Below are 14,835 nucleotides of genomic sequence, written 5' to 3'. Positions count from 1 at the left end.
TGAAGTTGAATGTACACGACCCATGTGGCGAAAACTTACACGGAATGCACCGTCATCATATGCCCATTCATTGGCAACAGTGACCTGGAATGACATAGTACCACTAACAGTGGATGAAATGGTTCATAAACTCCGAGAGTTCGAAGACAATCTCACTCCTTCCATCATCTCAGCTGTGAAAAAACTGTCCCAGGACCTCGACAAATTGAGGGACGATGTATCTGATTTATCCAGCTCCTCACGTGTACCAACACGCGTCTCAGCTATTAACAAAAGACGTCCTATTGTTCAAGAGAGGAGATACAGAAGGTATACGCCACGGGGTACCCTATGGTTTTACCTGCTGGATCACGGAGAAGACATGACAAAGTGGGATGGAAAACCTACTTCAGCTTTGGAGGAACGGGTGAGTGAACTGAAGAGGGGAGCAAGGGCCAAGACTGATCGTCCCATGAGAGCTACGGCTTCAGTCTCTGGTGAGCAGTTTCCCAGATGGAGTGGAAGAGCTGATTTTACTCCAGCTCCTGTGATAACGAAGAATAATCCCTTTCAACACGACTTAAGTGTCCAATGCTGTGACGACCATTAGAGGGGCCCTGCCTCCAGCCAGGTGGAGGTAGGGGACAATCGGATTTACTGGACTGTGTGGATCAGATGGCCTGGCACATCAGTCCCACAGAAGTATAAGGCTCTAGTAGATACCGGTGCACAGTGTACCCTGATGCCATCAAGCTGTCAAGGGGTGGAACCCATCTATATTTCTGGAGTAACAGGAGGATCCCAAGAGTTGACTGTGCTGGAGGCTGAAATCAGTCTGACTGGGAGGGAGTGGCAAAAGCACCCTATTGTGACTGGTCCAGAGGCTCCATGCATCCTCGGCATAGACTACCTCAAGAGAGGGTACTTCAAAGACCCAAAAGGGTACCGGTGGGCTTTTGGTATTGCTGCTTTGGAGACTGAGGAAATTGAGCAGCTGTCCACCTTGCCTGGTCTCTCAGAAGATCCCTCTGCTGTGGGGTTGCTGAAAGTTGAAGAACAACAAGTGCCAATTGCGACCACAACAGTGCACCGGCGGCAATATCGCACCAACCGAGACTCCCTGATTCCCATCCATCAGCTGATCCGTAGACTGGAGAGTCAGGGGGTGATCAGCAGGACCCGCTCACCCTTCAATAGCCCCATATGGCCAGTGCGAAAGTCTAATGGAGAATGGAGACTAACAGTAGACTATCGTGGCCTGAATGAAGTCACACCACCATTGAGTGCTGCCGTACCGGACATGCTAGAACTTCAGTATGAACTAGAGTCAAAGGCAGCCAAGTGGTATGCCACGATTGATATTGCCAATGCATTTTTCTCCATTCCTTTGGCAGCAGAGTGCAGGCCACAGTTTGCTTTTACTTGGAGGGGTGTCCAGTTCACTTGGAACCGACTGCCCCAGGGGTGGAAACACAGCCCTACCATTTGCCACGGACTGATCCAGACTGCACTGGAACAGGGGCAAGCTCCAGAACACCTGCAATACATTGATGACATTATTGTGTGGGGCGATACAGCGGAAGAAGTCTTTGAGAAAGGGAGGAAAATAATCCAAATCCTGCTGAAAGCCGGTTTTGCCATAAAACGGAGTAAGGTCAAGGGACCTGCACAGGAGATTCAATTTTTGGGAATAAAATGGCAAGATGGACGTAGACAGATCCCCACAGATGTGATCAACAAGATAACAGCAATGTCTCCACCAACTAATAAGAAAGAAACGCAAGCTTTCTTGGGTGCAGTGGGGTTCTGGAGAATGCACATCCCAAATTACAGTTCGATTGTAAGCCCTCTCTATCATGTGACCGGGAAGAAGAATGATTTTAAATGGGGCCCTGAGCAGCAACAAGCCTTTGAGCAAATTAAACGCGAGATAGTTCATGCAGTAGCCCTTGGACCTGTCCGGACCGGGCCAGATGTAAAAAATGTGCTGTACACTGCAGCTAGGGAGAACGGTCCTACCTGGAGCCTCTGGCAGAAAGCTCCAGGGGAGACTCGAGGTCGACCCCTCGGCTTTTGGAGTCGGGGATACAAAGGATCTGAGGCCAGCTCTACCCCAACTGAGAAAGAGATACTGGCAGCCTATGAAGGGGTTCGAGCTGCTTCGGAAGTGATTGGCACTGAAGCACAGCTCCTCCTGGCACCCCGGCTGCCCGTGCTGGGCTGGATGTTCAAAGGCAGGGTCTCCTCTACACATCATGCAACTGATGCTACATGGAGTAAATGGGCTGCACTAATTACACAACGAACTCGAATAGGAAATCCCAGTCGTCCAGGCATTCTAGAAGTCATCATGGACTGGCCAGAGGGCAAAGATTTCGGAATGTCACCAGAGGAGGAGGTGGTGCGTGCTGAAGAGGCCCCACCATATAATAAACTGTCAGAAAGTGAAAAGCAGTATGCCTTGTTTACTGATGGCTCTTGCCGTATTGTGGGAAAGCATCGGAGATGGAAGGCAGCTGTATGGAGTCCTGGACGACAAGTTGCAGAAACTGCTGAAGGAGAGGGTGAATCGAGTCAATTTGCCGAGGTGAAAGCCATCCAGCTGGCCCTGGACATTGCTGAACGAGAAAAGTGGCCAGTACTTTATCTCTATACTGACTCATGGATGGTGGCAAATGCCCTGTGGGGGTGGTTGAAGCAATGGAAGCAGAGCAACTGGCAACGCAGAGGTAAACCCATCTGGGCTGCTGCACTGTGGAAAGATATTGCTGCCCGGGTGCAGAACCTGGTGGTGAAGGTACGTCATGTAGATGCCCATGTACCCAAGAGTCGGGCCACTGAGGAACACCAGAACAACCAACAAGTGGATAAAGCGGCTAAGATTGAAGTGGCTCAGATGGACTTAGATTGGCAACATAAAGGTGAATTATTTTTGGCCCGGTGGGCCCATGACACTTCAGGCCATCAGGGCAGAGATGCAACATATAGATGGGCCCGTGACCGAGGGGTGGACTTAACAATGGACACTATTGCCCAGGTTATTCATGAGTGTGAAACATGTGCTGCAATTAAACAAGCCAAGCGGTTAAAGCCTCTTTGGTATGGAGGACGATGGTTGAAGTATAAATATGGGGAGGCCTGGCAGATTGACTATATCACACTGCCACCAACCCGCCAAGGCAAGCGCCATGTGCTTACCATGGTGGAAGCAACCACCGGGTGGCTGGAAACATACGCTGTGCCCCATGCCACTGCCCGGAACACCATCCTGGGCCTTGAGAAACAGATTTTGTGGCGACACGGCACCCCAGAGAGAATTGAGTCAGACAATGGGACTCATTTCCGGAATAACCTTATAGATATTTGGGCCAAAGAGCATGGCATTGAGTGGGTATATCACATCCCCTACCATGCACCAGCCTCTGGGAAAATCGAACGGTACAATGGGCTGTTAAAAACTACACTGAGAGCGATGGGTGGGGGAACTTTCAAGCATTGGGATACACATTTACCAAAGGCCACCTGGCTGGTCAACACCAGAGCATCTGCCAACAGGGCTGGCCCAGCCCAGTCAGAACTTTTACATATTGTAGAGGGGGACAAAGTTCCCGTGGTGCATATGAAGAATTTGCTGGGGAAGACAGTCTGGGTTATTCCTGCTTCAGGTAAAGGCAAACCCACTCGTGGGATTGCTTTTGCTCAGGGACCTGGATATACTTGGTGGGTAATGCGGGAAGATGGGGAAGTCCGATGTATACCTCAAGGGGATTTGATTTTAGGGGAAAACAGCCAGTGAACTCAATTGTATGCTGTTGCCTGCTGTGTAATGCTTTTATAGCCCATCAACTAGATGTCTCCAGGTCACCAGCGACTGGCCCTGACTTCCCTCCAGCCATCATCCCAACAGAGAATGAACTTGGAACATCATGGACCGGATGGACTTGGCAGCATTATAGGGATTGGTCCATGCACTAAGAAAATGATTTTTTTTTCCTCTTGGTCTGTATGTATATGGATGTATATATGTGGGAGAGCGATGGTGTATTGAAAATGTGGGATCTGAGCACGACGTGAATGGTATGGAATAAGGGGTGGATAATGTCCTGGGTTCAGCAGTAGCAGTCATGTTTTTTTTCCTTTGTGTTAACTGGTGCAGTGCTGTGTTTTGACTTCTAGTTTTGAGAACAGCGTTGGTGAAGCCGATGTTGTCGGTTGTTGCTAAGTGATGTTTACCCTGACCAAGGACTCTGTGAGGCTCATGCTCTGCCAGGGAAGAGGGGAGGCTGTGAGGAAGCAGAGGCGGGGCGCCTGACCCGGGCTAGCCGGGGAGGTATTCCATACCACAGCACGTCATGCCCGGGGTGGGGGGTAACTGGGAGTTACCCGGAAGGACAGGGGCTTCCGGGTGGAACTCGTTTTCTTGGCCGGTGGTATCGTATTCTCTTCCCTTGTTATTTTGTTATTTTCCCTTATCATTGTTTTAGCTGATAGTAGCGGTGGTGATTTGTTGCTGGACTGTTCTTGTCTCAACCCGTAGGAGTTGCACTCTCTCGATCCTCCTCCCCGTTCCTCCGGGAGCGGGGAAGGGGAGAGCCCCGGTGCAGGGAGGGGGGGGAGACGAACACGGACCTTGATTGTTGTCAGCTCGGCACCACTCACTGGGAGTGAGTGAACAAGTTACCTGACTGGGTTTAAACCACGACAGGAGAAGAGAATAACTGCACCCTGGTATGAAAAGGAAATGGGTCATGGACACTAAATGACAAGTGTAATGGAGTTGGCCTCTTCTAATGACCTGATGTTTGCCTGCTCTGTGAAATCCTCTTTAAAGCAATACTCCAGTTTAAAAACAAAACAAAACAAAACAAAACAAAACAAAACAAAACAAAAACAAACCAAACAATAGAACCCAGACTGGGATCTACAGCTACAATTCCTTACTTCAGAAAATGGAGCTTTTCTGAACAATACCATCTTCAGTCGTGCTTAATCAAACTAATTAAAAACCACAACCACACTTTATTAATGTAATTTATCTCTTGCCTGAGGTGAACTATATTTGTGCTCCAGTTACTCAAACATTACTGTTCTATGTTTGAAGGAATAATGTTATTCAGTGATGTTTATGTTCTGCAATATCAGGCAGTAATTGAACAAGTGCCTGGGAAGTTGGATATTTTCTATTTCAGAACAACTTCTTTGGGGAACGCATTGTTTCACAGGTATATTGGTGAACAGGCTGGACTTGGGCATATGCTTCTCTGAATTGCAACTGAAGGCCTACATAAGCCAAACATTCATCTGTAAGCATTATACACGAAAAGCCTGTTTAACTGAATGCACATGTTCACATCATTTAATGAATTATGGCTGGGAAGCCAAATTTATTCCAGCTGAAGATCTGGCAGGGAAAGGCTAATATGTGCTGAAGGAGGAAGGAAGGAAGTTAGTTCTAGAGCTTAAAAACATTAAAGAAAGTGTCAGTATTAAAAAATGTACTTAGTTTAAGAGATATTAATGGCTTCCATGAAGCATGCCTCTAGTGTAGCATAGTTGCTAACGGGCACAGCATCCACCAACTGGAAGAAGGAGTTTAACATTCTTTGTGGGGTAGAACAGCTTGACACAATGGAAAATATTGTCCAAAACTGACTGAGGACTTTTCCTGGTAATCATGTGCAAAATTGTTGCTATCTGCTTGATTAAAGCAGATAGGAGAGACAAAGGACAGAAGCACAAAGCTGTCATGGGCCTGGCCTGGTAGAGGGCTGAGACAGAACACCCGGATGTGCAAGGGTGGAGATATAGTGAATTGGCAGGGGAGGTAGCAGCCTTCTGCCTTCCCTACTTACCTGGTTTCATTTACAGTGCTGAGGTGAGCTGGATGAAGGCCACTTTGGCTGTCTACCCATAGTACTTAAAGAATCACAGATTGGTTTGGGTTGGAAGGGACCTTAAGGATCATATGGTTCCAAAACCCTGCCTGGATTTGAGGCTGGCCCTGAGTGCCTGAGAGGAAACCCCAATGGAGCTTGGTCTTGAAAGTACACTCAGAAAGGACATTGCTTATGGCCTTTTTCTACATCTTAAGCAGGTAAGATGGGCCCTTTCCTACAAGGGACCAGATTTTGCCTTAAGGGCAGCTGAGATCTGTAGCTGTCTCAGACCTGAACTGGATTCAAGCTGCTTACGTATGGCATGTGCAGAGTTCTGGGACAGCCTGGGCTCAGGTAACATAGGAATAGAGAAGATGGTGGGGAGCACAGCTGGGTGGGAAGATAACATCCCGCCTTGTGCTGTAGCACACTTTTCAGTCTCAGACCTGCAGGAAAATTTGCTGTCAACAGTTCAGAGTGGAACAATGTCAGCTGTCTTCCAGCCCACTGGGCATTAGTGCAATGACTATGCCATTTTACTCAGGTTGATTTAAAGAATTTCACAGCTAAATTTAAAGATTTAAAGCACCATTAAGTAGGATGATATGTGGGGAACAACACTATGCTGTTTTACATTTTTTTAAGCTTAGTGTTTGTAGTTCCTGCTTTCCTAAGTGGGTTCTCAAAAAATATCTGCTAAGTAGAATCTGTCTTGCAAATAGATCCAAATGAATTTTATTAAGAATTTTGCATAAATCTTTTCTACCCTGCTCCCAAGTTGACTTCGACAGCTTAAAAATGCTTCTATGAAAAAGGAAAAAGGAGTCTTTATCCTTTATGAATAAGTGAAATGCAAATTTCCTTGGGTAATGGTTAAATCTATTTTGGACTTTCCTAGAAGAGGACAATGACTCACATCCATTGACAAAGTACACCTTACCTCCTTATTATTAACAAGTGCAGTCAGGTGGATCAGATTGCATCTGCCATTGAGAATAGAGATGCTTGTTTGGAGGACAGAGCAGGACTGAGCTCCCAGCATGTTGTGTTTATGGTTTCAAAACCAAAGTACAGATTGGAGATTTGTCCCAGGTCAGAGTCTCCTTGACAGCCTGTGCACTGTTGCATATCATTTTATTCTCCTGTATAAAGAAGTTGGATGGCAAAAAATAAATTCTGGTGCTCTAGAGTAAAAGGCAAGTCCTGATGTCTTTCACATTCTAGGAATGTGCCTCTCTGCCAGCTCAAAATATAGGATAAAAACAACAAAAAATCCCCAAAGCCACAATGAAGATGACAGGATGATGTGTAAGGTGCAAAGTGGCAGAGACTGAGGTAAAAGAAGAATAGAAATTATTTGGAAATAGAAAAACATGACTGGAGAGGTAACGAAATAGCATGTGAACCTGATGATAAAACAAGAAAAACACATGCTACAGAGCTGATCATTAGTGTAACTGTGATTTTACTGCTATGTTGGATAGTTTCTTTCAACAGTGGAGAAATGGAAAGAATATGCCAAAGATAGGGGATTTGTTAACAAATAAGTCAGCTGGAGCAAGCATGTAGTATTCCATGAATGTGATGAGATCCAAAAAAAGCATAAGGACTGTAGAAAATGGTAAAATGCATGGCACAGTAAACTGTCATTCTGTTGTAAAAGCCGTTATAGCAGTCCCAAAGCTTTAGTGATTTATGCAATCAAGAAACAGCAATTAGTTGAAGCTGGAAGAGACTTTTCCAGATACAAATCTGGCTTCATGTTTCTAAAACTTTTTATTACAATTATTATTTTATTTGCAGCTATTTATCTGAAGGCTGTCTGCATATTAGGTCTACCAAGTCCTATCTTGTTGTTTCATACAGATCAGCCTTTCCCTAGTATTGCTGCCAAAGGCCCTTCAAAAGCTGTGGTCATCCAAAGCCTCCTTTGGCAAGCAGCCTGGAAATGGGTCCTGCCTCATGGAAGGTAGTGGCATGTCCCCACAGTACCATGTCAGTGTGACAAGTAACTTTTGGTGTCATTGCCTTGAAAGAAAACTTGACAACATAGATTTTCATTAAAAAGAAAACCTACTCTAAGTGTATGATTTCTGTCTCAAAATTGGTGACCTTTACCTGGAGCAGGGTAAGATACTGTAGTCCTAAAGTTTCTTTGTTGCTCCCTGCCCCAGTAAAAATGAGAGAGAAAGCAGGATTGCAGCTGGAAGGGAATTGGTTTTGGAAGCTCTGGAGTAGTGCACAGAAATACCTCTTCCCTCTTCCACGAGAAGTGTCTCTCTGCAGCACAGCCAGGCCAATGAATCACAGCAGAATTTAACAGGTTCAGAAGAAGCTGAGGGAAAGTGCTTGGTAATCCTATGAGATTTATTGCTTTATTTGCTATTTATGCAGACAGCAGATGCAATTCAGATTTAGAGACTGACTACAGTAAATAAATGGCTGATATGGCCTAGCCAGATGCATTAAACAGTGGCACTTCATTGCTATTGCACCAATATGCTAATTTTGGTTCCTAACCTGGTGCTCAGATATCGATACAAAGAAAGTAGCCCCCACACAAGCTAATGTTTCCATTGAGGATGACAGCAGCAGAGGTAGGAGAGAATGGTGCCTTTGTCTTGGAAGCTGTGAGGGGTAAGTGTACAGCACAGCCAGGAGATCTCTCTCCAGCACCGTAAGGTGATAGGTACTGAATGGTAAATCTCTTGCTTAAGAAATGGGGTATCTGTCCCTTTCACGGAGGGTCAGCTGGGGCTAATGAAACACAGAACCTCCAGGGGCTTTAGTGGCCAGTGAGCCTCCTAAGCAGTGTACCAGGACTGCAGGAGCTCTGTTGTGTTGTGTTGTGTGCCCTGCAGAGGAGCAGATCCCACAGGTGGCTCCTGTGGGGCCTCATTACTTGTGGGAGAAGCTGCTAATGAGAGCTGCACCCTCTGCAGGGTTATGGCTGCTTTCAGGGATGAGGAACAAAGCTGCCCCTACAGAAAAGGGGAGAGCTCCACTACTGACCTTTGGTTGTTCAGCTGCATCCCTTGGAAATATGGTAGAGGAGGCTGCAACTGTCAGGAGTGAGCGACTTGGGGGTTGCTGTGGCAGAAGCCTTGTGTTAGGGAAAAAGAGTAAGAGGAGGCTGAGGTGGGCCTAATGGTGAGCTGGGAAGGGAAGGTGCTTGCTTGATGGTTTGTTGTCTGGCTATGAGAAGGAATTGTCTGTCTGGACAGCCCGATGCAAGACAGCTTAGGGAAGCTTCGCTCCTCTGAGTCCCCTTCTGTTGATGAGTGTGGCTTTCTGGAGGTCAGTTTATTTTTACAGCTGGAGGATGGCTTGTTTCCTTGCGTGAGGTTATTTTCAGGTGCAGTTCAGTTTAGTCCTCAGGGTGGCTCGGCTCCCTGCAGGTGCTGAGGAATGACCAAGTAATGGGGCTCAGGATACTTTGGCCCTGATATTAGTGATTGCAGCTTTAGCAACACCCAGCTGTATAGATAAGCAGTTTTCCCCCTTCTCAGCGTATGCTGCTTTGGCTCTGTTGTTGCTGGTGGCTTTCCTCCTCTTAGGCTTTCATGCTGAGAATTTTGAACCACAGCAGCATGTTGAGTGCAAGAGATTAATTGGTACAGCACGGTTTTGGGGGAAGCATGTGGAGGAGGGTTTCAATCCTTTGTGCTGTTCTGAACAAAAGGCTTCTGTTGTGGAACTAACTAGTTTTTTTTTTTTTTTTTATGATGTAAAAAGTGCATTTTCTTCCAGTTGGTGTGATGTATTTCATACGTTTGTCTTAGCCAAAACAGAGCTTTAATAATAGACATGGGGAGAAAGCACTGACTGAGGGTTGTTCTGCTTGCGTGTAGCTGTTGCTGAATATTCAGTGATGATACAGCTTCTTGGCATAATTTAAAATAAGTTTTTACTGTCTGTGGTTATAGGAAATATTTCGCGCTTAAATTCCTTTCTGTCATCATTGATGGTATCATCTAGCATCTGGGTGCATACAGGTGACAGGTTCAAGGGGAAGGAGCACTGTCTGTGCTGTCTCTGCTTGCTGTTGGTGCAAACCCTTGCCCCTATGGGGCAACACAGGGATGTTGTGGGAGAACAAGGAGGCAGGTGGAGGTGCCGTGATCTGGATTGGACCTGTGGTGGGGTCCTCTGCTGTTTGCACTTGGCAGTAATAGGGCCATTAACCCTAATGTCCTGGCTAAACTCCAGCCTGCCTAATTACATTCTGCCTGTGAAGCGGTGTATTTCCAATGAAGATTCAGATGTGGAAATAATTCTTCTAAGCAGTGTTATATGAAGGGTGATCTGAAGGCTGAAGATGAAACCTGTTTTATTCAGAAACCTTAATCTGAATTTAAGGATGTAACAGAAAGTGGAGCCTTCAAAGCAATGAGCAGGCTCTTGAGCAGACCCAGGTGCAGAACGTGGTTCTTTCTCTCTTTTGCAAATTTTTCACATTCCTTTATTAATAACAAACCTCCTAAAATCTATTTAAGCTCATTACTTGTGGCAAATAAAAATACTTTGCGCAAAAAGGAAACAGATGGTCCTGGCTGTTGAAGATCTATTTGAGATGTATTTTCAGCCCACTGTCTGGAACTTGTCTGAAGTTGTAAAGGAATAGAAGTTTAATTACAAGCTCTGCAACACTAATGCTGTGTAACCAGGGGATTCTCACATGTTGGCCTCTTTGCATATCAGCATAACTTAGTATTTTATGGTCTCCATATCCTTGTTAAAGGAAAATACTTACGTGTGCGTTTGAAGGAAAATAACCCTGGGGTTGGGGATTTCTCTTCTGGGACTTAATCTTAGAGTCAAAAAGTTTTACAGTTAAGGTGGAGTGAACGAAAGACCTGCATTATCTAGGCTGACCTGGCATCGTACCCATGGATGTGGTACACGTGTATACTTCCTTCTAACTTCTCATTTACACTTCAGTGTGAAGCTGGGTTGTGCAAAGAGCCTCAGACTGCATCTATACCCTGTGTGTATAGTACTGCAGCCTGAAGCGTCTGCGTATTTCTCGTTTCTATGATCTTAAAGCTGTATTTGGGAAAGTGCAGGTTTTAAGCAGAAGCAACGGTTATGGATTTTTTTTTTCCCATGGGGACACCTCAGGAGGTTAATTCAGTCTGTGTTGCTCAGACTCCACAGTTCCTGCTGGCACATCATCTAGTTTTCATTGTAGGTGTCCTCCTTCCAGCTGAAACACAATATGGTGGGGTTTTTGTTGTTTGTTTTTTTTTAAATGGAAAAAAAAAAACTATCACTCAGCTGCTGTTGTGTAGGTGTTGTGCTCTTAGATGACCCATGGACATGTTTCCAATCAGGTAGATATGATCACACAAAATGAATGAGTGGGGGAGGAGAACCTACAGCCAGAGCTCAGGCTGAGCCCAAGCAGAGGAAGGGCTGCATGTGAGTGCACCAGCACCTGCAGGGCAGGTTAGTCCATTTCATAAAATAATTATTATTGTAATAAGTTGTCACCAAGATATTTTGTTTGGGAGGGAGGTCATGAATCTGACTCTGACATTAAGGTTCATGGGATATGTGAGTAATGATGCTGTTCCTGACAGCTAGGCTGTTTAACGCTTGTGCTGAGTTTGATTACTTGGGATGTCTGATGCTTTTCTGCCTGGTTGGATGCTGCACACCTTTGTAGCAGGACAACAGCAAATGACAAATACCATGCATCTGAAATGAAGCTCTAAAGGCGTAAATTTGGGCTTGAGACTGTTGAATTTACATTTGCATAACATCAGTGAATACCAGACTGGTAGTCAAACACCTATAAATAAAATAAAGGCTATCACGTAACGGGGTTTTAATTTAAAAATTAATGACTTGAATGTAGGATTTTTATGTAATAAATTTTTTGTAGAAATCTTATTTTTGCCTCAAATCTAGGACTTGTTTTTTTCTCACTTCCTCCCGTCATGCTTTCACAGGAAGATTGGAATAGCTGTAAATGTAAGGGTTTATGGAGGAGGCATTCTCAGCTTCTATCTAATAAAATTATGGAGAAAGAAAAGGTTAAGCAAGTTTTCACTTATCAGATTTTCTAACAGTTTTTCTCCTTCACCTTAATTGAAAAATAATGAAGTGAAAAGTGTTCTTAAACATAATCAAAAGGAAAACTTCTGTCTCCTACAAAAAAAAATAAAATCAGAATTTCCTTTCAAAAAAGGTGAGTGACAGGATTCTAACCTTGCAAATACCTGATGTTCCCTACTCTACCTCCTTCACCCCAAAGTCCCACCAGCTCTTCAGTGAGAAGATGCCTCAAGATTACTCTCTTTAGCAAAGGAATATTTCTGGATTTTGTTGCTGCCACTGTTGTTTGTTTTTGTTTGGGACAAAGAAATCTCTGTTATTGCAAAATAAGCTAATATATCCTGGTTTATCCTCAAGGAAAAGAAAATCCAAACAAACTACCTAGTACTCAGTGTTTGTATAGCTGGGATCTTGATTTGCTCTTGTGTGTCTGCCTGTGGCTGTGACTGTGGGCAGAGCGATGGGGCTGGGGTCTAGCAGGTTCCTTGGTCTATCTAACCTGGGGGCTGGTCTGATGTTCTGCAAAGGCACCAGCATTACTCAATGTATGTTTGTGTGGGTGTTTGTTTTTCCATGGACTGGATTCACAGTTTGGCTGTTTGAAGGTTTCTTATGATTCAGCCTCTGTGCCCAGCTGGGGGGATTAGAAAGCCTCTTGTATCTTCAGCCCATAAGCAGGTCCAGCTGCCCCAGTGAAGGGATTGATGATGCAGTGGGGAGCTTAGTGGAGGCCTTGGCAGGGTCCCTGGGGTTAGTGTGTATTCCGTTTCCAGGGCTCAAGCATGTTTTTCAGTGGTTTTGTTCCAAAACCATGCCTGATTTTATTATTCCATTTGCAGCTAGGGCATTCCTCTGCATAACTACTTCATAGCTCTAATAATATTCCCCTCTTAATTTTCAGCTAAGTATAAAACATTACCTCAGGAACAGCCTAACCTTCTCCTAACACATCTGCTGCTTGCCCCCAGATGTACAAAGAACTTGATATTCAGTCACCTTTGAGATACTGCCTATCAAAATCAGTCTTCTTTGGTCCCAGTGCTCATATTTTGTGTGTGTATTGCTTTCCGTTAATATGTATTTTGGTTTTGCCTGTCTACTCTTTATCCAGGATACAAGTGTTACCTTGTTTTGCAAGTGGTCCCAAAGTCTCTGATCAAGAATCCAAATGAAGTCTGTTTCCTAAGTGCCCAGCTTTGCTGTGAGTAAGAGGGTCTCCCCCTCTGTCTTTTACTTTGAGTGTGTCAATGAAATATATGTGTGGTCTTGGTACAGTTGCAGGCTCAGGCATCTGGTGTCGGATCCAGAAGCGTCAGTGCTTGAACAGAAATAACAGGTCCTCCCCATACTAAAAATATCTCTTGTGGACTTGGTGCTGCTGTTCATTACTTGGTGGTGTACGCTCCCAAATAGTCCCACTGAAACCACTGCAGGAATGGTTCATCTCCAGCATGTTTTATAGTGTGAAGTTTGAAGCATATTGTCTTCAAGGTGTGGAGTTAAAGGGTGGTTATATTGTTCAAAGCCATAATAACATTAGTGTGTCTATGGCAAGCTGCAGTGTGAAGTCAGTCTAAGCAGCTCTTTAGCATTTTTAAGAAATCTTGAATGTGTTTTGTATTCTTCCAGAAGACACATTTTGTACCTTCGCCCCAATAAGTAATCTGAAAACCCTTCCCTGATGTAGATTAATGCACTAGGATTGGCATTTTATGAAAACATAGGAAATTGACCAACCTGTTTGGTTTGGGTTTTTTTAATTGCAAAATACAATAAAGCTGCTCTACACAAATGTCACCAATCCCTTCCTAGTGGTGTTTGTTATTGCATTTGGACCTGTGATCTAAGATTGTGCATAGCAGAGCTTCTCTGTCAACCTTGTTGCAGAGAGTTTCTTCCTGAACATGTAGCTTATTGTTCTCCAGATGTAATTAGACCAAGTGTTATGACAGTTGGTAGGATTACAGCACTTTGATAAATGACTTGTTTCTTAGAAGGGAAGGTTTGTGAAAACAAGACCATTCATCTCATTTGCTCATTTCTTCTGCCCAACTTTCTTCTAGAAAATATGTATATAGAGTAAGATGTATCCCCAAGGAGAGGACAGCCTGTGGCTCTGGTTCCCTCCAAGTGGTAGCCCTGCCCCTGAGTATACCAGCTCTTCAATATGGCGTCATTTACAAACTTTGCAAGAGGGCTCTTATCAGCTCCTGCAGACACTGAAGATGACAGGTCTCAGTACAGACTCCTGCAGTACCCTGCTTGCTACTGGCTTCCAGGTACTCCTAAACCCCTACCTTCTGGAGCCCAACCATCCAACCTGTTTTTTTGCCCATCTAGTTGTCTCCTCTTCCCTTTCAGACTAATACAACCTAAGTTATATAAAAGACCGCAAGAGGTGGTGTCAAAAATGTTGTGGAAGTAGACATAAATGAAACCTGTAGTTCCAATGGTTCTCCCATAGCAGGCAATCACATTGGTCAAGCATGATTTGCCTCTCTTCAGTCCAGGTAGACTGGTCCCAGCTGCTGCCTTCTTAGGAGCCCAAGAAGATTCCATGACTTTCCCACCAACCAAGGCAAAGCTGATTTCCCCAGACTTTTTGGCCTTTTTTTTGGAGATGGTTGCAACACTTGCTTTTCTCTGGTCTTTGAGGACCTCCCCAATCATGACAATATCTCAAAGATTACAGGAGTGGCCTTCCTATAGCACTGGTCCTTTCAGCACTCTTGGGTGCAACTCATCTGGTTCTGTGAGCTCGGAATCAAGAGATGGGATGAAAAATCTTCCATTTCTGATTTTTGTAACTGTTACTGAAAGTGCACTGTGGCGGTCAGATGGACTCAGTGTCATGTCTCTTCCAGCCACGGTCACTGTAATGAGCCTGATAGACCTGTGCTTCATCAAGGGAACTAGTTTT

This window comes from Pezoporus flaviventris, unplaced genomic scaffold (genome assembly GCF_033815535.1).
Source record: "Pezoporus flaviventris isolate CSIRO_AGI_PZ_B2104156 unplaced genomic scaffold, CSIRO_AGI_Pfla_v1 ptg000078l, whole genome shotgun sequence".
In the NCBI taxonomy this organism is placed as follows: Eukaryota; Metazoa; Chordata; class Aves; order Psittaciformes; family Psittacidae; genus Pezoporus; species Pezoporus flaviventris.
Note: the sequence above shows the minus strand (reverse complement) of the source record.